General features: G+C 40.0%; 1 protein-coding gene across 6 annotated transcripts in view; it reads right to left on the minus strand.

The window, feature by feature from the left end:
• Positions 1–22,762, minus strand: part of gabrg3 (gamma-aminobutyric acid type A receptor subunit gamma3) — a 506,296-nt gene that overhangs the window by 397,851 nt on the left and 85,683 nt on the right. Inside the window, exon 3 of one of the 6 annotated variants that reach the window (XM_062975357.1) lies at positions 2,463–2,645. The exons of the other annotated variants lie outside the window; for them this stretch is intronic. The gene's annotated coding sequence lies outside the window, so the exon portion shown is untranslated. The remainder of the gene's footprint in view (positions 1–2,462; positions 2,646–22,762) is intronic. 6 annotated transcript variants of the gene reach the window in all.

Consider the following 22,762-nt stretch of genomic DNA (forward strand, 5'->3'; position numbering starts at 1 on the left):
TGAATTTCTCAGAACCCTTTGACTCCAAAAACATGACTGGAGAGATAGTTTTTATCCACCTGTAATCCAACGGATAGAACATCTAACAAGACTTGCAACATTTGAAAGAATTATGAATAGACAAAATTTACAAATGGACTTTTATTTGGACATTTAGTCAATTTTTTGCAGCAACCTGTGACTAATGTGATTATTTTTCCTTTTTTTGTATTTGTATATTCCTGCTTTATTATACTGGAACATTATTGTATATAACTGAGATCACCTCTGAATGTAAACTTTAAAATTATAATAATTTCATAAATAAAAATTAATTTTCATGAAAGCTTTAGAGGCTCTACATACCAAAGGATGTAAATCTGAATGCAAAATAGAAAACTTAATTCAAACTCACTACATGTCTTTACTCAATTCGTACCCACTATGTGTCTTTAGGAGTAAAAGGAAATCTCCTGTCTGACTCCATCTGTAGCAAAATCTGAATAATTTTTCTTTTTTACCGGATTGACTGCATATGAATTATCATTCTCTGGGAGGGCAGACATCAAGAAAACCAACAATGTAAGTTGGGTTCAGTAACACCAAGGATAATTAAGCTGATGAGCCTACAGGGAAATCCTCAGATAAATGCTCTGCATTTGGATTGTTTTTGTCTTCTTATCTCAAGATACTTTGCTTTAGTAAATGTAGGTGGTTTCAGACATTAATATGCACATTGAGTACAACATGCATTTCCCAGTCTGAACATAGAGCACCACTCACCCTCTTCTAATGAGGGAACACATTTGCGAAGGAAATGCCTTGACAACAAATGAGTTGTTCAGCTCCAGAAAGCATCCAGAAACCACAGTATGGACTTACTATGGACCAACAAATAGTGGGAGCTAGGTAGCTTCCATGTCAGATTGGTGGTGAGTTACTTCAAATTTTAATATGGACTTTGAAGTAGCTATTTTAGGATGCATCAGCAATGTAGGATTAATGCAGTTCAACACCCTTTTAACTACCATGACTTACATGTTATGGAATCATGAGAAATGAAGTTTTACAAGGTCTTTAGCCTACTCTGCCAAAGCGTGCTGGTATCTTACTAAGCTACAAATCCCAGGATTCCATAGCATTGAGCCATGGAAATTAAAGCGGTTTCAAATTGCATTAATTGTATAGATACATCCCAAGCTGCTGAAGCATATCTTCATAGTGCAGGGATATCAAACTCATTTTCACGGAAGGCCACATCAGCTGTAAGGTTGCCTTCAAAGGGCCATTTATAATTGAAAGACTATATAAACTTAACTATATTGCCCTGGCATTGAAAGCCTTGTGGGGCACATAAAATGACATGACAGGTTGGATTTGGCCTATGGGCCTTCCATTTGAAACGTATGCCATAGTGCACATTGTACAGTCTCTTTCAATTTAGATTAAAACATAGGGGGGCTGTGCCCACAATGAAATGGGAGCCACCAGCCAGCACTACAAACTGAAATGTACCATTTTCAGTAGATCAAGACTTCTCACACAGTTGCTGTATTGAATCATGTATTGAATTTCTGTAAGTCTCTTTTGCTTTTCTAAACCTTATGAAGATGATTGTTGTTATTTTGAGATATCAAAAATGTATTTGATAGGAAGTAAAACCAGCAAGTACAGTCATCTCCACTAAGGGCTATGAGTAATTTTCAAATTAACTTTGATAACAATGATCCAAATTTGCAAATGCTTTCCTCTGTTTGATAGCAAGAAAATGGTAGAAAGTGAATTTGGCAGATTTGCCTACTCTTAGCTGGCACTGGAAAAATTTGGTGACATGTTAAAATTTTGCTTTTCTTTGAGGGTAGATCAGTCTGAAAGCCATATAACGGTCACTGCTCTATGATTCTTTTACCAACTTTCTACTTCTCCAGTGCATGGACAATTAATTATCGGTTATGAGAAGGCACCTGTGAACATCCACATTTTCAAATTCTTCTGGAAGGAATCCAGGTTGGGAGCTAATCTACTCTCCTTTGGGAGGGAGTTCCAGAGCCTGGGGGCCACCGTTGAGAAGGCCCTCTCTCTCATCCCCACCAACCACGCTTGAGACGGAGGTGGGATCGAGAAGAGGGTCTCCCCAACATATCTTAGAGCAGATCTTAGAGCCCTACACTAGCTTTAACATGATAGTGGCTCATATATGAATCTGATAATTCAAATTTGCATTGTGACAGTAGCATAGCAAATTGTCTTCTTTGTCAGCTGGAAGGTATATAAGGGGAGATATTAGTCTTCTTTATGACCTGCTATCTCAGTACAAATGGCTATGAGATGGAGTGGAGGACAACGTACTGGCCACTTAGTTGATTGATATTGTCTAAAGACCTCATCACAATGAAGTTCTCAAGCTGGGGGACAACAGGGGCACCCATGGAGCAGCAGGGGAAATCATTGTCCCACTTTCCCCTGCGTTTCCCCCATCTTACCAAATGAGAATATGGGTAGCATTCTCAGGATTCTGTCCTAGGACACTTCTACTACTGTGTCCTTCCATCCTAGGACACAGTAGCTCTGCATCATGCGATGAGCTCCAATGGGCTCAGTCCTGGCTCCATCTTGGAAGCCTTTTTGTTAGTTTCTGGTTGGTGATCTCCTAAAGGTGGAAGCAACTGAAGAAAAATCTCTAGTCATGATCAGAACATTTAATCATTACTTTGTCCTCTCTTCAACATCCTGGGAAACAAAGAACTATTATCTCCTGTTTACAGCCTTTGTGGTTTGTGGAAAGTACTTTGGAACAGTTCATCTTTGGTCAATGTTTACTGACTCATCGGTTAAGCAAGAAGACCACCTTGAATAAGGACAGTTTGATTTGTTTGTTGCTGGTTTCTTCTACAGCTGGCTCTCCACATTTGCAGGTTTACATTTTGTGGATTTGATAAATGTTCTGTCTAGAAACCACTATGTCCTCATGTGTGACTCTGTGGACAACTTCCAGTGGAAGCTGATAATAGATTTGTGTTGGAAGATCCAAAAGTTTCTACAGAGATCTTAGACACTAGGAATCTTTAGTGCTACAGCACAATTATATGGTCAACCTTTCCACCTATGTTTCCTCAGGGATGGAGAATTTTTTTAGTTTGAGAATTTTTATTTGGCGAGAGGCAAAACCATTGTTTCCTCCCACCCTTCATCTGTGACTATACCAGTGAATGTGGGCACACACATACTAGAGGCAGATGCAACAGTCCAACACTTTAGTCAACCAAAACCGCCATGCAATTTTAAGTGTGCTTTGCCCCAGTTTTTATTATCACAACTCAGGCTGTAAGATCCTGTGCTGACAACTCATTTCATGTTCATCAAGCCACATTAGAAATGGGGAAAATATGAATTGCTTAATTAGGGAATATACATGCATGCACATTATCATTTTGCTCAAATATAATGACAACAAAGAGCCTGTTGTTTTGAAAATGCAAATGACAGTATAATTAACAGAAGCAAAAGAAAGCAGTGTCTTGTGAAAGCAAGTGTGCGGTGTTTTTTTCCTTTCTAAAGTGATGGGAGAAACAATTTTTTTAAAACGAGAGCCTTGGTTAAGAGAATTTTCTAGCATGTAAAACCCACAACAAGTGCAACTAGTTTTAATATTATGAGGGAGGAAAGAGCTGATATTTATACTTCTGCAGATGGGCTCAATCCCTATATGGTCAATATACTTTTATGTCTTCTTAAAAAAAAGTTTATCTTATTCACACTGCTGTTGATATTTTAATCAAGTATTACTTGCATGTTATTCTACTTTTCTGTGGATAATTACTGGATTATGAGACAGATTTTGGGCTAGTTCAAATAACTGCATGTTATATTTTCAATTTTATGTATTTACTTCTTTCAGATGAATTTTTTTTGTTTTAAAAAGTGGCACACTCATGCATAAAAAATGAATCAATACATATTACAGCATGGCAATACTTATGTAATTGCAAATCCACTCTCAATTTTATCCAAACCTGAAGTTATCCAAAGTTTTGAACCTGTTTGGGGCAAAAGCTCCAATATCTTGGATACCTTCCAAAACCTTCCTACAAATTAGAAGCCACCAATAATGGGTTACTATAATCAAATTTTCTATTGGTGATCTGTAACTAGTTGTGTTTCAACTCCAGCTCCCAAAAACTTCTAGCTATCATGCTTGCATCCAATAACTTGGTCACACTAGCTCCAAGTGAATGCTTTTGCTTAACTATAGAACTTAAATTTAATCCTCTACACCAGGGGTCCCCAAACTTTTTAAACAGGGGGCCAGTTCACGGTCCCTCCGACCGTTGGAGGGCCGGACTATATATATATTTTTAAAAACTATGAACAAATTCCTATGCAGTACACACTGCACATATCTTATTTTGAAGTAAAAATAACAAAACAGGAATAAATACAGCCTCAATGTTAATCATAGTCATTATAAAAATAATAAAGAGGGTTGGAAGAGACCCCTTGGGCCATTTAGTCCAACCTACTTCTGCTTTTGTGCACCAAAAGCACTAGCAAAGCACCCCTTAATAATTATTTATTTATTAATTAAATAATAATTAAAATACCATTATAAACAAGCAAAGCTTTGGAAGGCACGCACCAGGCGAGGGAGGAGACAGGAAAGGTGTGTGCTTTTCCCTCCTACCCCGTGCCGCCACAGGGGCCGGGTAAATGGCTTCAATGGGCCCCCGGGCCTTAGTTTGGGGACCCCTGCTCTACATCTTCGCTGATATGAGGGTTGCCATGTTATCTGTCTCTTCTCCTTCAAAGCAGCACTTCGATGCACTTTGACTAAAGGTTCCACCATTCATTGAGGGGCTAGGAGTTCTTTGGCTGTTAAGATGGAGATAGGCAATTGATTCTACATTTTGAGGTGAAAGCTAACAGCATCAGATCTCAAGCTGATTCTTTTACCTCCATCTTGTATTTTTAGTCTAACCAGAAGTTTATCAAGGAATTAATTGTATTCCACTTATAAAGGGACGTGGCTTCATTCAGGATAGATATGGGCTAGATTTCAAAGAGAATTGTTTTTGTTTCTAACAAAAATACCCTAATCTAGATAGCCCCCTGGGTTGTTAATTAACTCTAACCTAGAGTCCTTCTATTAACCAGCCCAGTAGTGAGAGTCAATCTCTTGAATTATCTCCCCCAAGAGATCCAAACTGCCTAACCTATCCTGTTAGTTTCACAGCTCTCAGTTCTCTCACACACAACCAAAACTCCAAACTACACTTTCCTCTCCAAAACCCAAAACCGAACTGCCTTGGAGCTCTTTTTTTCTCTGCAATCTAAGACTTGGCTCCTCCCATCTGCTCTGACCAATCCTAGGATTCTCTCTCTAAGCTCCCCCCTCTTTCTAACTACACTCAAGATGGCTGCCTGGCATTCCTCTACAAAATGGAGGCCTGCCTCACTCACTGTTACCCAGGCTTCATTCCCAGCCTAATAGGTAAGGTTTACTACACCAGGCAAGGTAGAAGTCCCTCCAGCACATGGCCAGCCCAGAGAGATACAAGCAGAAACAACACTCACATTGAGGCTTTAACAAGGGCAGCCCTGGGATTCTGAAGCGAGCAAAATTCTGGGAAATGTAGTTTAGGATGGGGCCTTTTGGGTTCTCTGCCACAGGGGTCCTCACCTTCCCAAACTACATTTCCAAAAATTCTGCTTACCACCTTGTGCTGCCGCCGCCGCCTCCTCCTCCTCCTCCTCCTCCTCCTCCTCCTCCTCCTCCCTGAAAGTTTTGGTGGAGGGAAACCTGTATTCATTCTATAAAGGGATTTTGAGATAAAAGGGGATTGTTGAGAAATGAATCAACCCTGTGAGGTATGCAAAATTGAGAGGCAGTAACTTCAAAGTTTACCTAGTAGGTTTCCAGTTGTTGTTGTTGTTGTTGTTATTTCAAAGATTCAGATGGGCATCTGTTGGGGGTGCTTTGACTGTGCTTTTCCTGCCTGGCAGAAGAGGGTTGGACTGGATGGCCCCTGGGGTCTTCCAGTGAAATAATACTGATAAGTTTATGTTGGTTAAAATTCTCTTAAAAAATCAGTAGATGTGCAAATTTTTCTGAAACTTGGGGGGAATGATGTCCTGGTTATTTTGAATAATTGAAAACAGAAATTCAGAGATATAGCTCTTGAATTTTTTTTAAATATTCATAAAAACTTTTTAAAATTCCCAAAAATCAATGTACAAGTGAAATGTTCTGAAATTTTGGGAGGGGGAGGGGGTTTAACATTGGTAAATGTGTTTTACCATTGTAGCAAGTTTCATCCCGATAGCTCTAAAAATGAAGCTTCATGAAAGCTTCCACACTTGCACATTTACTTGACGAAAAAGTAACAAATATTTGATTATATCATTATAGTCATGACATGTACCCCTAATGATATTTTAGAAAAACTTTACAAACGATTCACTGTCCCCCAAATTAGTAATGAATATTGAAACATTTTTGTCATTGATCATGCAGGCCTAATAAACAACAAAAAAGACAGACACAAACATATTAGAGGAAATATTTTTGTTTTTAGCATTTTCTTGCCACAGAGTTGTAGTGACATCATGGAATGTTAGCAGACATTAAAACAGGAGCCCCTCAGTTAACTATAATTAAAGAAATGCCCATTGAAATTAATGTTAAGATATTAATTTGAGTGGGCAAAGGCCCTGATGGTTTGTGGGACCCAATGAAAGGAAGAATGGGAATTCAAAAAGGAATTTTGTCTCCTTGATGGAAAGTAACTAACAAAATCTACATGGGAAAAGGGAAAGATATCTCTTCAAGTGCTCAGCTGTATTTTTAAAAAATTGCAATCAAGTCAAACTTGACTTAGGGTGAATCCCACAAATGAGAGATGTCAAAGTCATCAACAGGCCTGGTCAGGTCTTCCATACTCAAAACTGTGGTGCCTTACTTGATTGAATCTATGTGATCTTTCTCTTTTCCTACTTCCTTCTAACCCACTAATTCTTAAACTGTGGGTGCTGGTCCCAAATGGGGTCCCCTTAGCTCAATGTTAGGGATCACAACACCCATTTACACAAATCTATTAGCAACAACATGCAATATTCACAGTGGACTCTGTAGAAAATGCTTCAGGTACTCTACAAAAACCAAAATTAGTTTCTACAGTGAACCCTGCAAATGATGATTTCTTATCAGTACATGTTTGGTTTTTATACCTATTTTATATACCTATATACCTGGGGTCACATAACATTTCTCAAATGGAAAGGGCTGCATGTGAAAAAAGTTTAAGAAGCCCTGTTCTACCCTACCAGTCATTATTGTCTTTTCTCATGGGTCATTTCTTCTCATGATATGATCAAAGAATGGCAATTTCAGGTTAGCCATCTAGGCTTGATTTGTTCTAATGCACATTTATTTTTATTTTTAACAGTCCATGGTATCCACAGAACTCATCTCAAGCACCACATTTGTCAGAACCCTGGCTGCTGGGCACCAAAAAGCATACACGGAGGCCAATCTCTATCTAATATCTTTATTAAGGAAACATATAAAAGCAATAAAAACAAGTGAAGAATATAGTTCAGAAGCAGACCTTTCAAATGAGGTCAAATATAGTCCAAAAATGTATTGTCCAATAATTGATATTAGAGTTCAAAGTTTTAATCCACTTGACCGAAACACACACTTTGCCAAGCAATAGTGTGGGGAAATGTCAGAGTCTTAGAGTCCAATGAAGCTTGATAACAAGGCTGGAAATAAACTTGATTCTTGGCTAGGTCCGTGACCAGGAACAGGGCAAAACATGAAGCGTGGAGCTTCCGTGGAACAGGGCAAAACATGAAACATGAAGCGTCCGTGGTTACACAGCAAGGCCAGGCAAAGGCTTGGAAGCTTGATCCGGGAAGCAAGGAACTGGGGTTACGAAGTCCACACACGATCTCTCTCCTGAAGCTGATCAATTGACTCTGCAAAGAATCTCCCGTGTCAACCACCTATATTGGGTCTCGTTTCCCGCCAACAAATCTCTTTCCCTAGAGAACAAGAAACGAAACCCAACTCTGTCCAGATGCAAGACTCCTTAGATTATCCCAAGGGAAGCAGGCCTAATCAGTCTGTTGTTTGGCTGCAATCCGCAAACTCCTCCGCTGGGCTTCTCTGACTCCTCTGTCTTTAGAATAAAATTATTTCCTGGGAAACGGAGGGGAGTTCTGCCCAAGGCCTGTTTTACTGAATTCTTGAGGGCAAACATCAATATCCGGCAGGTGAAGAGACTCCAGCTCTTGTTGAACCGGCGAAAACCCCATGTTTTCGTCTTCATCTGTCACAATAGTACTAGGAACAGGACTACAGGGCCCATGAGGCATCACAACATTTAAAATTGTTTGATTTTCTTCTTATCAGCTTTCTTCATATTCCAGCTTTCAAAACCATACATAGAAATCAGAAATGTAAGAGACTAATATTAGTATTTAATGATATATCATTACAACCAGGAGCTTGTGTAATTCTTTCATAGCAGCTTTTCCAAGTTCTATGATTTCATCACACAGGTCTTTGGAAGTGTTATAACATGCTTTCGCCCCAAGTGGGCCACGGAGCCTCCCCCCCCACCCCCCGTCACTTATCAGATAATGCAGGCTCACATCTAGCGATGCTCCGTGGCTCAAGTGGGGCACAAGCATCCTAAGGCGCTTTACTCGGAACACGGGAGGCTTTCTGTGTTCTGTTGAAAACCATAGGGTCAGCATAGGGTGAAGCCAAGTGGCTATGCTTCCCCATATTAAAGGCATCATGCACTTCAACAATGAGCACTTAGACAGCAGATTAAGCAAGCATACAGCAAGTCCTTTCTATAGTGGTGAGATCTAATTATAGTTATACAATGATAATTAATTCAAAATTTGCACAGAGACATATAAATTACCATAGGCAAATCTTTTAGCCTCTTTTTAGCCATGTGTTAAGTGGCCACCTCTAATCACTTCACAGCATGATTGCTCTGAGGGTTCTCTGTAAAGAAAGACAAACCATTAAAATAAATATCTTCCCAACAGAAGTGTTGAGTGAAGGGGGCCATAAACTCCCAGCAGTTATTGGTCCACTGTCAGGCAATGACTCAAATCATCCTATTCCTATGGTGTTTCCTGTCATCATAATTAATGATAGAGTTGACTATGGCAGGGAAAGGACCCACAAAGAGAATCCCAAACTAGAGAAAGGCTGTGCTTCTCTCTCTGGGAAAAGAGAAAAAGCCAAATAGTCATCACTCTGGAAAGATGAAGACATGAGAGTTAAAGATATGTTGTTGTTTTTTATCATTCTTGCTGCAGGGTTTATGGGTGTTCTTTTAAAAATTTTTCCTAAGAATGGACCCAGAAAGTTGTTTTGCCCTGTTTACTGCTGTATATGCATTATTTATAAAGGATCTCCTCTGCTCGCATATAGGTTGCTCTCAATTACATCTTAGAAACTATTATTGTTGCTGTAAGAGGACTAAATAATTTAAGGATGAGGAAAAAGTGTAGCTATAATAAAAATGACCTAAAAGTGTTTTGAATACTAGTTAACATGGATTTGGGAGTCCAAATAATAAAATTTACACTGTCGGCTATCATTGTGTTAGCATTCAAAAGAACAGGACAATCACAAAATTTCTCTTAAATTCTTTTAAACAAGAAGATGGCCTTTTTTTGTTTCCAGGGAATCTCAAAAGCACAAGTATAAAAGCAATGGCCAGAATCCTGCTTGGTAGTTATAAATGCATAATCTAAAGTTGAGTACTCATGAATATTTTGTAGGCATGTGCGATCCATGAAAAAAATGGTTCAATACTCGCTCCAAAAGTAGGGGGTGCTGGCGCTTCATTTCTAAAGTAATTTTCCGATTTTTGAAAAAAAATTGAAATTTTATGAAAATTCAGAATATTCATAATTAATTCATTAATGGCAGACATGCATGCGCAATAGCGAAAAACACCGCTGGAGGAACTTTAGAGGACTCTCCCACCCTCATTTTTGAGCTATCCTGATCAAAGTGGTAGAACACATTTAACACTGCTAGCTCACCAAATTTCAGAAAGTTTCCCTTATCCTCTGATTTTTGGTGAATTTTCATAACTTATATAAGCGATGGGTCTTGTAGGACTGCACCCCATGCAAGCAAACACACACAAACCAGGTAAGGGACTTGCTTTTTTGCACCCAGGCAGAGAATGTAACTTGGAGCCCACTCCTGATGGAGTGGGCCACCGATGACTGTGATTCTGGAGCGATGATGGATCTTATAGGACTACACACCCCACGCAAGCAAACACCCAGGCAGAGAATGTAACTTGGCAGATTCTTTGCTTTACCCAGACCCACCCAAACACATGCAAAACGAGGAGGGCACACTTGGTGTTTGAGTGCCCCGGCCCCCGCCTAGGGCTATAGCCTATGCTATTAAATTTTTAAAAATGTGTCACACTCCTCTCCCTCCCAGTCCCAACCCACACCTTTCTTATCAAAACTAAAACTTTTCTTTAGTTAACTTCTCCTAATTATTTATTTATAAAGACCCCCTTGCCGTTTCCCATTCAAACACTCCCTTTTCTTCAAAGGCTGCCCGGACCCCAAGGCCAGGCAGGAACTCAGGCAGCAATGGCACCATGCTGCAAGGCGCTGCAAGGCTATGTCGCAGCAGAAATAGCCTCCCGCCGCACCCACACAGCACAGCCAGCCAGCCAGCCCCAACCTCCCTCTCCAACGTCCTGACACGAATGCAGACTCATGGTGCTCCACAGGCGCTTTTCGAGGCATGTACGGAGGGACATGAAGGACATACAAACCCCTCCCCTTAAAATGAATGTGCACTGTGATTGGTCAGGGAGGCAAGCTAGGCTGCACTTCCCTCCAAAACAAGTTTGGTTTGTTGCATTAAAAATGGCTTTATTTATTACCGATAAAATTACAAAAAAAAATTTACAAAAAATTGTCTATAATGGTTCGAAATCGCGGGTTAGATCTGGCGCAATAATCCTCAGAACCACGTTCGCAAGTAGGAATAAATATGATTTTATAATGATTACCGAGATTTACGGAATTTTCGCCCATGCCTAATATTTTGTATTCATGATCTTTATATTGCTCCTAGTGAAACTTCATCAATTCCCAATCAGCTGCTGCTGCAGTTAACAGGAATCTGTTCCCTGTTACTTGGAAAGCAGATGGCTGATGGTGCCATCCCACCTCATACAAGCAATCTTTGCCACAAGACCGGAGGGAGTGGAAAGTCCAATTAACTATTTCCCCATCAATAGATCCCCATGGGTTGCAGTAACTATTACACAGTAAATGGAGATTGGATGGATTGACACAGAAGTCACTGCATAGCAATTATACATTGGAATTGTCTTAATTCATCTATTGCCTGTGTGTTGAGGTTTCTGGTGTTGCATAGCACCAACATGGTGACAAACTGAAATATACAGACTGCAATTGGATAACAGGTTGCATGATAGTGTGACAGAAAAGTCATGCTTCAACCATTACATAAATTACAATTCAAGTGGATTCTTCAGTAAATGAAATGCCCTAAGTTTTGCTGTTTATCCTAAGTAAAATAGGCCCATTAAATCAACATGATTTATATAAGTCTTGATGTCCATTAAGTAGTGTATTTGAAGGGTTTATTCTAGTTGGTATCAACAGTTGGGTGCACTCTGGAGAATAGGTAACACATAATCTGTTAAAAAAAGCACAACAAATAAGTCCGGGGTTTTTTAAAAATCAGAAATGAATGTAAATTGATATCCAGATATTAAACATATTTCCAGAAGTCTCTGAAAGCTAAGCATTGGTCCATAAACAGGCCAATTTATGTTGGTTATAGAGGTAGGGGACTGGAGGTATAACTATTTTTATACTTAAAAAGACAATGCAGATTTGCTTACTCCGTGTTAGAGATTGCTGCTCTAAAACAAATAAGGAAGTTCCATTTTAATCTTCGTATATTTGAAACAGTCTTGAATGGACTTCTGTAGGCAAGCAGAAATATGACTGCATCATGTAAGCCTTGTGTATTACATTGTGAGGAGGGGGGAATCCAACAACTGCCGTAGCTGAAATGATTTTGAAGCCATTTGGGCTATTTTAGGGTGATTTTTCATCTTTCTGAACTCAAACAGAGACATTACCTTTTTGAAATGATAAAAAAGAGAAAGTTAAAATTGTACATGGCACAGGGGCTGAATTTTCCCTCCACCTGATTCAGAATATAGTAATATGGCATAGTTAAGATAGAATCTAGACCTGCCATAATCCATAATCCAGTGCTCCACGTCCTAATCTCTAGTGCAGCAGAAAGCAATTCTGCCATCTCCTCTATGTGAAATCCTCCCTGTTGTACTTCTTGCCCGTTTCTATAACAGCTGGGGGATTCTCTCCCTAATACACCTGCCTACCCAAATGCTGACTCCTTCCCAGGTAACTTAGTTGAAAGCCCTCCTGATCAGTTTTGTGAGGTTCTTAGCAAAAAGACTCCTGTGAGGTGCAGGCCATCCCTTGACAGAAGCTCAACTTCATTAAATTTCAGACCATGCTTCAGGAAGCCAAATAGTTTCTGGCGGCACTATCTGCAAAGCCAGTTATTTACTCCTCTTTCTCTCCATTCCTGGGCAGTGTCCTTGAACTGGGAGGAGAGACGAAATTACAAACTGGTCTTCCTGCCCATAGCTTTGAGATTCCGTGTAATCTCCTGGTTCTTCTATTCTTAACATTCCTCCAAGTGTCTACCTCCTGTGTTTAGGGAATGACCTTCCTCTCAGAGAGATTCTCTCTGCAATTTTCCTGCAAGACAGTCTGCTGTGCTGGATCCAAGGCAATTTATTCTTCCCTAATATATTAGAGCATGGATACATGGGCCCCAAGGCACTAGACCTTCTCTTCCAAAGGGCCACTAAGTTACACTTGCTACAAGTATAGATAACTACATCCTTGGGCAAGGGTACAAATATTCTTCAATTGTTGCAGATGTATGCATGAGTTTTCTCACCATCCATTTTAGCAGAATATAGTTTAGAATGAAGTAGAGAATTAAGAAAAGAAATCTGCCCGCCCCCACAAACACCCTGCCAAACACACATACAAAAATCCCTGCTTTTTCCCCTGTGCTCCTCGTTCCTTTATGCCACATTCCTGTACTCTGAGTTCTTGTTAGCAAGGTTAACACGAAAAAAGAAAAATGGAAAACAAGAAACGGCAGAACTAGACAGAGGAAAGGAGCCAGTATATGGATGACAGCGATACCTTTAATTCGTTCTGTGACCAAGCTCGCAACTCAGTTTTCTCATATGTCAAAGCAAATGTTCCCATTGAAATGAACTGAAATTCAATTAATCAATTCCAGACCCCTAAACACAATCTCCCCCATTAAGAGCTCAGTCACAGAATGAATTACCATAAAAAGAACAATTTTAGTCGCCACCCTCCCTCCCTCCCTCCCTCCCTTCCTCCCTCCCTTGGAGGCCTTGTCAGTTACACTACCTGTTGGAGGCTGAGTTGGAGGCCTCTCTACAGTGCCTGATGGAGAGGGCTCCACAGGGCTTCTCCATCTGTTGCTCCACCAAAGGCCACAAGCAGGCCCCCGTGCTGTACCTGGGGCAAGCCGTGCATCTGGAGCCTGGTGGAGGACCATTTCTGTCAGTATGCCAAAGACTACAAGCAGGCCCTGCACTAGGTCTGGGGCAAGCTGTGTACCTGGCACCTGGCAAAAGAGAAGGCCTGGCAAAGGCCGTAAGATGTCCCTGCTTAAGATGTTAGGTACTCTTGCACTAGCGCTACCTTGGGTTGCCTCTCTTTCAAGAGGTAGCGTTAGCGCAAGAATACCCACCATCTTAAGCAGGGCCTGGTGGGGCACAGTTTCTCATCCTCTGCCAGACACCAGGCATGTAGTTCATAACTAGAATTGCTGCTGCATCTCAAAGTGAAAAACGTGCCGAGCAATGGCTCGTACCTTGAAAAATTCATATGTTAGGTCTCTCGTAGGTTGAGGGATCACTGTACTAGCTTGCCTTTTAAAAAATCAGCATTGAAAAATTCTGTCAACAACTGTTCATACAAGGCCAACTTCATTCTTTTCTTAAATTTGCCATTTGCAGTAAAAATAAAATATGAATAATACGCATTAGGGATTAGCTTGCATTTTAATATAGATTTGCCTGATTTCACATTTCAAATCAATTATCCTTTGAGGTTTTCATTTACTGATATTTTAGAATCCTCCAACCAAAAATGCATCCAACAGTGGATGTGATTCTGAAAATTATATTTGAAATGCATTATATGTTGGGAATAATTTTCCAAAATTTGAATGTTAGGCAAAATTGCATAGAAATTTGTTTGTTTACATGGCACTTTTCTACCAAATGGGACATCAAGCAAAATGTAATTTAAATTATACATCTAAAACAATAAGGAGAACAAAAGTTAAAAAGCATTCAGCTAAACATTCAATTAAAATACTTTTAAAACAGTAAAACAATTAAATACACATCACATACTAAAACATAGCACACCCAATTGCATATCACTGCACCTTGATCAGTCATGGCTGAAGGCTTGTTCAAACAAGAAAACCTTTGCTGCTAGCAAAAAAAAAAAACCAACAGAAACAGATCAAACTTCTGTTGGAAGGGAGTTTCAAAGCCTAGGGGTAGCCACCAATAAATCTTCCTCCTGAGAGAGACGGTGGGATAGAGAGCAGGTGAGATACAATCCTTCCCTTCCACATTTCAGCAAGGTGATATTTGTTCCCTAGAAGCAGTCCCAGTCAACAGTCAACAACCTCACACTGACCTAAATGGTCAGTATACCGTAGCTGTGGCCTGAATCCTTCTGGCTGACCAATAGCACCTCTGTTTTGTCTGAATTAAGCTTCAATTTGCTTGTTCTTAGATAATCTATTACTGACAACAGACACTGATTTAGAAGTAAGATGGTTTCTTTGGGAGATATAGGGTTCAATGTAAAAAGCATACTGATGCAAGTATTCCAAGAAATGTACTTAAACATGGGAGATAATCTCCAAATTGGGAATGAGCTGAATGAAGATTGGGAAACTAAGAGACCACACTTAACAGATTCATTCATCTTTAATTTGGATAAAATTTCTTTTAAACCTTTAGCCAAATTCTTCAATGTCTTTTCTCAAATTTGCCACTTGCAGTAAAAAAAAATTCGTGCCGTGATATGACATTCTGAAGTCTATCTCCCAGTTTGTTTATTCTTTCAGTCGCTTCCAACTCTTTGTGATCTCATGGACCAGCCCATACCAGAGCTCCCTGTTGGCCATGGCCACCCCCAGCTCCTTCAAGGTCAAGCCAGTCACTTCAAGGATACCATCCATGCACCTTGCCCTTGGTTGGCCCTTTTTCCCTTTTCCTTCCATTTTCCCCATTATCTTCTCCAAGGTCTCCTGTCTTCTCATTATCTCCCAGTATTAAGACAGAATATTGGCGTTTCAGGTAAGAATCTTCCAGGAGGAGACTAAAGCACGTACAGAGCCTTGGAATAGGCCGACTCATTTCATATATAGTGCTAATTTCATTCATTCAAAGCTCTGGTCATAATAATATGCCCCAAAGGGCACATTTCTCCATAAACAGCTCTTACAAAGCAACATTCATTGCCCTGTCTGATGATAAATGATTGTGCTACTGGGGAAACAATTCATTTTATCCCAGTCTGGGTTTAAATTCTTATCTAAATTGAGCTTCATGGTGGTTAATCTTTTCATTTGTGGGAAATGGCAAATATTAAGGAGACCACAGTTGTATCTATACCCCAGTATAAAAGTATACAAATATGCCTAGAGACAATTATAAATCTGTTTCCATTTCTTTTTAATAGGGACAATAAGAGAGACTAGCTAATGCTGGCTAACAGTAACACATGAGAGAGATAAATATGCATATGTAACTACATAAATAAATGAAATCTGGGAGATGTCCCAAATCTCCTATTTCTTTTCCATTCTCTTTTTTCAGCCAAACAGAGGAAAGGAATGCACTAAGAATTATTTATATGCTTAGCCGAGTTGCTGAACAATTTAATAACTACAAATTTTAACTATGGCAAAAAAGCAAGTAAGGGATTCTACCCTCCCAAATTTCAGAATCATTTTGAAGCAATAGAAAATGTGTGAATTCAGTGATTCAGATAATATCCCATATTCCTCCCAAAAATTAGATTTATGGTAGTTATTCTTACGAGTTGTGAATTTTCATATTTAAGACCCACAGCTTCTGTTGTATTTACTGGGCAATTGGTGGTTGATCTATTCTAATGTCACAAGATACACAACATTAAGGTTAATGTTTCAACATGTGTAACACTTCAGAGATGAACAGTTTATTGTAACATGGACCTTAATGGATGGTATCCCACCTCTCTAGAAGCATAGAGTATATATCCCACGCCATTCAATATATCTGATGAAAGGGCCTATAATCCACAAAAGCTACAAACAATCTGTTAGCCTTGAAATGCCAATGGTGGTAGTGAATGTTAAAAGATGGGATGATCAATCTGTAAAACTGTCTACTGCCTTGCACCATGTTACCATGTTACCCAGGGGTTTTGGGTAGCAGATCCTGTCCTTATTTGGCAGTGTCCCAAAAAGAAAGATGATAAAGAACAATTAAGAAGAGAATGATCCTAAATTCAGTGACCTTTATATAGATTCCACCCCACAATTTTATAAAGTACAGTAATAGCTTTTCATAATGTTCTCATTGTACCACAAGAAGAGAGAAACTGGATGAATCAGTATCCATGATGATTCCAAGTCAACAGTTGGGAGAAAGAGGACGGGAGCCAAGGGAGAAGAAGAGCTTTGAGTATTCTGGCCAACAATATAGCTTGATAGCTGTTCTCAACTCCTAATGAATTAATGTTTGCATAATGCATGGAGCCCAATTTAGAGAACTCAACACTCCTTCACCTTAAAGATGGCCAGTTGATTTGTGTGCATGTGATCAAGAGACAATGCTGTTCAGATAGGAAATGATTCAAAGAAACTTAGCAAAGAAATGCAGAAAGCCCTTCCTATCGAGTGTCTATAGTATCACTGCTTGGCATTTTTATTCTGCAATTACCAGACAGTCTAGTCCTGATTTCTGTTTCTATGCAAGGCCCAAATGAAGCAAAGAAGGAACAATTAATACCTCAAAGGAGCATAAGGGAAGAAAAGAGATTTTGATGGGCAAAGAAACGTTTTATTATACTTTCATCTCAGTCTATTATCCCATCGAGTGAGATAAAACGGAACATACTGAATCATCTAGAATCTGAATCTTCTGGCTAATTAATCTCTGATTTATGAAATGTTTATTATCTCTGAAGCTGTGTCTGCAGAACAGGGAGGGAGACCCTCTAGCCTTCTGGATGGTTGCAACCCCACAGGGATTCACTCGTGCTGTGAGCTTCTTTTGCCTTTGTCTCCAATAACTCACTGATTTTTAAGGCCATTAAAATTTTGAATAGAAATGAGCTGTAGTGAAAGATTTTCTTTGTTCCATGGAACTGAACTGTAATTTTCAGTCAAGAAAGCTATGCCACTTGAGCTTACTACTGAGAAATTGTGCATCAAATACAGTTATGCTTTGCATGCCAGAAGGCTTTTGCATTGGGTTTTACACACAGGTATAGTTCAATTGTACTGATCTACTTGGCAGGGGGTTGGACTGGATGGCCCATGAGGTCTCTTCCAACTCTACTATTCTGTGATTCTAATCTTTACACACTTAGGACCTCATCACATTAGTCTTTGGCCCTGCCAGAGCCCATCACATGACACTGGGCTACTTCTGGTGGGACTACATCCTAGCTCTGTCGTGCAAGCATCGTAGAACAGAGGCTTCCTGTGTTCTCATCCAGTAGCTGGGGAAAGTGTGGGATGGCGATGAGGTTGATGTGGGGTGTGGGGCAGCAGTTTCCCCCGCTGTCCACCAGATTTGCTCTGCTTCCCCATAGATGCCCCTGCTTTCTCTCAGCTTGAGGACCTTGGTCTGATTAGGTTCTCAGTGGAGAAAATGTTCAGACTGGTAGGTTTGGATGCACAATGTGCTCTCAGTATCAAGAACAGCTAGAATACAGTACCTATCAATGAATATTAAAGACATGTTGAAAGCCCACCAACAGGTCCTAAGTGTAACAACTCTTCCCTGTCATTCTCACACAGACACACACACACACACACACACACACACACACACACACACATATATATATATATATATATATATATATATATATATATATATATATAAAACACTTGATATATTGAACAACTATATCTTAAAGCCAGCAGACTATACTGGCCCAAATATCAAACTAAAGCTGTAGAGATCCAAATTCAAAGTTTCAGTCTGTCATGTTATTCATTTTTATTCGATAACCTGTGTTATAGAATTGTTGTGAGGACAGAGTTGATAAGGGAAGATCTCAGGAGGTTTGATTGAGCTCTCGGAGAGCTGCAGTTGCATGCCCACCCTGGCCTTGATGAGAATAAAGCAGCACAGTCTTGCTTTTATGTTATTGTTTTACTTGGTAGTTTTGTTATGCATGCATCAAGTCCTCAAGAAAACCTTTAGGGAAGATCTATGGAGGTTTGATTGAGCTCTTGGGAAGAGCCTTGACAAGGCAAAAAATAATAAGTGCAAACCAGTAACAAAAATGTTAGCTAGACATGAACAGCACTGCCAAATCACAACTCGGAGATCATGAGCCTTAAATCCATAATAGTAAAATATGTAGCCACCTCACTATTTGCATAAACTGGCAATCCATTGTGGTGATTGGCACAATCAAAATAGTTAAATCAAGAAATGTCTTGCTGAAGCCATATGATCATTAGCTACAGAGAGTCACTATTGCACCCCAAGGCAGCGTGAGCACTTGAAAACCAGACAAGAGCCAATATAACACACTATATCTTTATTAAAACAATTATAGATCCAAAAGAAATTAGGTATAAAGTCTGAGTAAGGAATAGTTCTTGTCAGAAAGTCAATGACAGGTGCAATTGTGTGAAGGAAAAGGTCCGAGATTATAATCCAAAATGAGAACTCGTTAGCTTTCCCAAGAAATCAAATCCACGAAATTAAACAGGGAAACAAGGCTGGTAAAAAACAGAGTTCTATCCACTGGAAATGCTTTGTAGCAATCAAGGTAAACAAGGTGTCAAAGCAGAGGCGAACTTGAATCAGGAACGAGGAATAACATCCGAAGTAATGTCAGGGTCTACTTGAGAGTTGCGGCCCGGCGCAGCCTGACTGGAAACTGGAAACTGGAAACTTGGCTTGAACAGGAACTAGGAACGGAGAAACCTTTCTCCAGAAAGCATTGTTGACACCGCAAAGGAATCTACCGAAAAACACACTTTTAACAGATTCTGGTCTGTTCAGAATTTGGGGAGTACAAACTCCCAAAACTTTCTCAAGGGAACGCTACCCATTTTCCCATCTGTTTGCCAGTCTCTGGCTGCGGTGAATTTCCTGTTTTGCCCTCCTTTGTCTAGTCACAAAATCTCTACGATTAAACACTCCATTCCCAGACATTTCTTCCACATCTGGCTCAGTTTGCGATGAAGGACTAGAAGAATCCTCCCAAATTAACAATTCTCCAACGTCAACATTTTCAGGCACCTGCAGCTGTAAAGGCCCCTCTGTGGAGGGTGCAATGTCAGTGAATTCCTCCTCATTATCTATGTCAAAGTGCAGGTCCTGAAATGCTGCAGGCCTTGGTGCCCGAGCTGGCTGGGACCTAACAGTCACCTCACCATTCAATACAAATAGTGCTCCCACATGAATGTATCCCAGAGATAAGTATTATGGGAGCCTTCATGACTTCCTCAGCATCTGTTTGGGCCACAGTTATATATGTCAAAGCACATATCAACATCAGCACTCTTGCTGAAAAAGTATTCCCTCTTGTAATAATACACTCACAAAATTGGACTATAAATTCACTATAGACAAGACAGATTTATATTAAAAACTGTTCTTCTATAAAAACTTTAGCAAAAACCACTCTGGTTTATAAAGTTTTGGCACAGACAAGTGGTGGCAAACCTACGGCATGTGTGTCAGAAGGGGAATGCAGCACAGTCTCTCCTGGCATAAGCATCTCATCCGCCTCCCATTCGCCATCTCACCTTCCTTTGTTCACCCATTTGTCCACCTCTTTCCTCGCTCACCCACTCCAATAGTCCATTTATCTGCCCCCCTGCTTGCCCACCTGCTCACTTGCCCCCCTCACTTGCTTGTCCACTTGCCCACCCCATCCCCGCTTGCCTGTCCACTCAGCCCCTGCTCCCCAGAGTGGCCTACCTTCCTCCTCCTCCCTGGTTTGGGCACTCTGATTCTAAAGGTTTCATCATCACTAGCCTAAACTCTTTAGAAATACCCTCTCCAACAGCATCACTGGAGCTATAGTTTTAAAAGGTAACTTTTACAAGTTGGGAAGAATACATTGAGAACAATAGTATTAGGTTAAACACTTCCTTTTGAGTGCATTCCCTATTGAATACAAGATGGGCAATGATTTGTGGTATGCTTTATAACCTACTGATTTTTGTCAGCTGAGGAGCAAGTAACCTTGTGAATGAGCTGATGAAGGTGAATATATTCAGAAGAAACTGAAAAGAGCTGCAGGTGACAGCAATACCTGATAGACAGAGAAATGAGGTAAGGAGAAAGAAGAAAGAAGGTAAGCCTGACAGAAGATGATAAACTCTGAAGGACAGAGTCAATAATAAGGTTCAAAATAGAAAGTTTTCTATAAGCAAACAAAAGAACATCTTTAACAGAAATTCCAATGGGCCTTTCATTCCCATTTCAAGAGACAAACTAGACAGGAACATCTACTCTTTTTAAATATATTTTACTCACATTTAAGTAGTGATCAGTACTGCAAAATTAAATTTTCAAAACATTGTCAAGCAGACAAAAGCTCATTCTAGTCTTTGTAATAGCGCCAAATGCTATTTTCCACTACTGACATTTCTAAAACGATCCTTAGAAGATATGACAAATCCCTCTAGGGCCCCTTCTACACTGCCATATAATCCAGATTATCAAATCAAATAATCCAGATTATATGATTTGAATTTGATTGTATAAATCTACACTGCCATATAATCCAGTTCAAAGCAGTTTACCAGCTGTTAGGATTTCTGGGAGTTGAAGGCCAAAACATCTGGGGACCCACAGGTTGAGAACCACTGTTTTAGAGGATGAACACAGGTTCCCCTCCCCCCAAAAAAAAGTTCAGAGAAGAAGAGGCAGCAGCATAAGGCAGTAAGCAGAATTCTGGGAAATGTAGTTGGGAAGGTGAGAATGCCTATGGCAGAGAATTCAAAAGACCACATCCTTCCCGCATTAAAGCCTCAATGTGAATGTGGTCTCTGCCTCTCTCTCTGGGCCAGCCATCTGCTGGAGGGGCTTTTTCCTTGCCTGGCCATCCAGCCAGACATCCCTCCCTCCTTTCCTCTCTCCCTCCCTCACCTTGGGGAAAAGAGCAGGGCTCCTTCCTCCACTCCAGCCTCACCATCCTCCTCGGGGCCCTTTGGAGGAACCAAACCCAGCCCTCTTGGGGGAAAATGACACCCCCAATGGAGACCTGGAGCCATTTACAAGACTTACATAACTCATCTGAAAGTCATAGGTCAGTGTTTTGAATCTTAAGTTTTTTGCATGGCTGCCCCTCACATTTCTAAATATAGCTTCATATGTACAAATCTAACAAATTAGATCCAACTAACGAGTTATGAACAAAGTTTTCCACAGCCCTAGTGTTTACATTTACAACTAAATGTTTAGTTTTTATACGTATTTTATATACCTGGGGTCATGTAAAATTTATTGGACAGAAAAAGGTCATGGGTGGGAAAAGTTTAAGATGCTCTTTTATAGATAAATTCAAAAACACTGGATGATGAAGTGACTGGAGAAGAAGAGGATGGTAGATTCATCTCTCCCCGCCTCCTCAAACAGTAAGTCCTCTTGCCAGTTATGTACGCCTCCCAATGGCTGGATAGGCACAACATTTTTAGGAACTTGGTTTGTTACACTTTGGTGATACATCAATTGTTTCTCATTGGTTCCAGCAAACAATAAGCTCCATTCTACATCTTATTTCTGGCAGAAAGATGTCATTTCCATCACAGTTAAAGGAAGCCTGTATAGATAAAGAGTGATTTATATCCAATTCAAACAATAATTTGGAAATAAATAGAATAGCAATAGACTGGCATTTTCATTTTTAAAAACCCATTTTGGCAAAGCACATTAGTTTGCTGGTATTTCTACAGCTGCAAAATGCTTCTGCAGTGTATTTGGGGGTCTATGAAAAGGAGTCAAAGGAGAGAAAGAGGAGAAATGCTGATTTCATTATGGAAGCAGAATAATGTTTAACCAGAAAGCAGTCTTTTTAAGACCTCTGTCTTCAAAAGCAGAAAGCAACTTGGGCACAAAGGAGAAAGGGGATACAAGGATACAAGAACTGAACTTGGAAAAATGCCATGGGACTATTGTTAAGTGGAGTGGGTTGGCAAATCTGAACTGTGAACAAAGGACTGAGGTGGAATCAGAGCCTGCAGAAAATATATGTGGGAGTAGAAAATGGGCAGAAAAGCAGAAAATTATGAAAGAATACAAAAGGAAGCTCACATGAATAATATCCATTAGCATATAAAAATAAATGAGTCAGCACTTACCGAATGTATGAGCTAAGC

The sequence above is a fragment of the Anolis carolinensis genome, chromosome 3, assembly GCF_035594765.1.
Source record: "Anolis carolinensis isolate JA03-04 chromosome 3, rAnoCar3.1.pri, whole genome shotgun sequence".
Lineage (NCBI taxonomy): Eukaryota > Metazoa > Chordata > Lepidosauria > Squamata > Dactyloidae > Anolis > Anolis carolinensis.